At 34.4% G+C, this 3,609-nt stretch overlaps 1 long non-coding RNA gene across 1 annotated transcript; it reads left to right on the top strand.

Moving 5' to 3' along the window:
• Positions 1-1,909: 1,909 nt before the first annotated feature.
• LOC147948754 (uncharacterized) lies at positions 1,910-2,509 on the top strand. The gene is made up of 3 exons (XR_015580010.1): positions 1,910-2,068; positions 2,154-2,285; positions 2,395-2,509. It is a non-coding gene; the product is annotated as an uncharacterized LOC147948754 (long non-coding RNA).
• Positions 2,510-3,609: the final 1,100 nt, after the last annotated feature.

Genomic DNA, 3,609 nt, shown 5'->3' with positions numbered 1-3,609 from the left:
ACGCTTAGACCATTGTAAAAATAAATTAACATCAAATATACCGACTATAAAAAATACTACTAATCTGTAATTATAATCATAATTATACCTATTAAAATTATAAATATTAAAAAACAAAAAAAAAAGACACTAAAACGATTAAGACGCAACGCTACGTTTAATAGTGACTGTTTATATTCTTACAAATCCGAAATCCCATTTTCGTCTTCGAAAACAGTGAAGGAAGAGTAAGAAACCCTAATTTGGTAAAATCATGAGAATCGATTACATTTCTGATCTTCATCGAGGACGAACGAACTGGTGTATTCACGCTAAAGTCTTGAATTCTTGGCATGTCACCGAGTTCTTCACAAAACGAGTTCTTCTTCTTGTGGATACGAAGGTTAGAGCAGTTAATCGAAAATCGATTTTACATAAATCTTTATTTTAATAATGTTTATATACTAGATTACTCACACGATTTTAAACAAACCTTGAAGGGTGACACGATTGAGGTCGCCTTTGTCCCAACTATACTTAAAAAGCTCCGGAAGTATATTTACGAGGGCGAATGGTATCAGATTTGAAATTTCCAAATCATCCATCCAACCCTCAGGGAGAGGAATACTCATCATCCTTTTCAGATCAAGTTTACGGATGATTCAACCATGTTCCTGCTCGAATTAATCAACTCCAAAAATTACTTCCGATTCGAAGATTTGGATGATATATATCGTGGAAGGATCAATCATCACATATCTTTCGGTACATTTTTCAAAATTTAATTGTAATTTATTTATTTTAACATAGTATAACCAAATTGGATTGGATTGTTTTTTAGCTTTGTGTTGAGTTATCTAGAAACTCTAAAAGAATTTTGGAACTTTGTGTATTGGTACCTCAATAGAAAAGTACAAATTGAACTTTTACCAAAATAGTTTCATGTGAATGTCAAAAAGCTTTGGATACAAACATTGTAAAAAATATTATTGACTTTTTCCAAAAATAGATGTTTGCGGATGTATAGTAGCTGTTGATGACAGAAGAAATCATGGAAATGGTGCTTATGAAGTTGTTTTGACACTATTAAATGGCAGGTAAGTCACATTTATTGCATCTTTACTCATATTAAGATTTATAAGTCTGACTTTATTTTGTAGAGTGTAACAAGTATATTCATTTGTAGGAATGAAACTGTAAAGTGTCGTGCAATGGATTACTATGCTAACCTTTTCATGTCTTCATGGGAGTCATCTGGATGCCATCTCACATATCAAACTGAACCGGTGTTTTGTGTACTGCGTTTCTGGAGGATTGGAGAGTATGAAGGTATGTACTATTAATAGAACTTGCTAGATTGAAAAAATTCTTCAGAGTAGGTTGTATACTCATCTAATAATCTTTTTAACACTTAAAACATTCCTAGGTGAACCGTGTATTGTAAACACATTGGCCTCCTCCAAGATCTATTTAAAACCGGAGTTTGTAGGACTTGAGAATCACAAGGCTATGTAAGTTTTTAATTGTAACACCCCAATCCAACGTTGTGGACCAATTCCTGTTTGTGTTGAAAAGAAATCCAGCCCATAAAAGCCCAACTTCTCTAATTAAAAATACCTAAATGTGTGTATGTGTATATATGTGTACGCAGCTTCGTTCTCGTCACCGCAGCTTTTTGTTATCACTTTCATTGATTTTAACCTGAAAGATCATAAGAAAATATCGATTCTAAGCCTCAATCATTCCCCATAGTTGAAGTTGGTAGTATTGTGTGTTTCCATCGAGAAAACAGAGAAGTTTAGTTGATCGTCGCGTTTCCACCATCTAACACCGGTTTCATTAAGGTAAGACATATCTTTCATGGATATATGGTCTATTCCATTGAGTATGCCTCTATTGGTTACTGAGATTGTAATTTATGGTTCCACAGTTAGTTTTGGTGAAGAAGAGGAATTCAAAAACATTGTCAAGTAGGGGTATTGGCGACCTATTTCCCGTTGGATCTGAAGGACCCAGATCACGCTTTTGGTGTTGTTGGATAGATCCTGCTGCAAGGAAGACGTAGCAACTTTCGGTTCCTCATTACGAGGTAAACTCCATTCGCAGTTCAAGTTGCAAGTTGGTGAAAAACCATTGTTTTCTGAACCCAGAAATTAACTAAGTGTAAGAATCAGTTTTCAGTTTCGACTTGAGGTTTTGGTGGAAGAATTCCGGCGTTATCTTAGCTCTTCAAGTCAGTTTGACGGTTGATAAAGATAGAAGGAGTGTTAGGGAAGCCACCTGAGCTATCATTATCACCAGAAAAGGTAACCCTTAGCTTCTGCGTTGGTTGCTTGTCGGTCAAGAATCTGCTTCTGTCAAAACCCAGAAACCCTAATACGTGTTGAACTGTTTTTCTTCTGCTGCAAGTTTCAGATTGTTGCTAGCTGCTCCATCCTTCTTCCTTCCAGTTCTCACCAGCTCAAAGTCAGGTGAGGGTGTGATCTTTGGATTTTGAACACCAAACTATTTTGACCGTAATCGTGTTATGCTTGGTTTAGGGATAGGTTGTTTGATTGTTTGTATGATATAGGATGATTAGTGATAATATGTCTATTAATGATAGATATGTGTTACGTGAGTGTTTGATATTCATATGTGGATGTATGACCATTAGTGTCTGCATGAAGAAAAAGGATGTATGACCATTAGTGTCTGCATGAGTAGAGTGGATGTATGACCATTTGTGTCAACATGAGTAAGATATGTATGGTCAATGGTGCCTGCATATGTTACGAGTTGTTATATGATATTGTGTGGTGGCATGATTCGATGTTTTAGATGTGAGTTGTGTTTAGTGAAATATATAGGTTATATGTTGTCGAGGAAGCATGTTTGATTATAGCTTATTCTTAGACTTTGTGTATGCGCTTGCTGGTGTGCTTAGTTTTGTGTTGACGGTCTTGTGGACAGGCGGGATCGTTCTCACTGAGTAAAACTTGTTTTACTCACCCCTCTTTTCTCTTTCCTTCAGGTCAGGTTTGATTAATTAGAGAGTTTAACGCAAGTCGTCGGAGTTCTTTTGGTGTATTTGAGGGTTGGGGTTTCACATTAATGTTCAAAAATATCAAGTGGTGTATCATGTTAGGGTCTAACTTATGGATGTGTTTTCTATTTTTTTAGCTCGGAATTTACTGGACGTTATTACATTAAGCACATAATGCAGCATGAAGGGTAAACTGGAGAAGTTTAAGCTGAAGGCATATTTGTTAACAATCTTTTTGTATATGCTAACTTTATAATTATTTTGAAGGTTTGTATGATCAAGTACTACAAACCCTTTTAAGGGTTGCTTTCCAAATTTTCTTGATGGTTTAAACGAAATATTAAATTATTCTGACCCAACTTCTACCTAATTTAAATTAACCACATAATATGGATCAGGCTCAATGGATTTTTCCCATTTTGCAAATGGGCTTAAAATTTTTTTTAACAAGATAATATATATTGAAGACTTTAATTAAGATTTTATTAAATACTCTTTTTAAATGTCCATTTAGAAATGTCAGATTAAAAGTTTAAAATACAAAATTAATTACAATTTTTAACATATTTAAAAAGAACACAAAACTAATTTGAAAATAGGTTATT

This window comes from Camelina sativa, chromosome 2 (assembly GCF_030686135.1).
Source record: "Camelina sativa cultivar CO46 ecotype springtype chromosome 2, ASM3068613v1".
In the NCBI taxonomy this organism is placed as follows: domain Eukaryota; kingdom Viridiplantae; phylum Streptophyta; class Magnoliopsida; order Brassicales; family Brassicaceae; genus Camelina; species Camelina sativa.
Note: the sequence above shows the minus strand (reverse complement) of the source record. Positions and strands in the feature narration are given on the sequence as shown.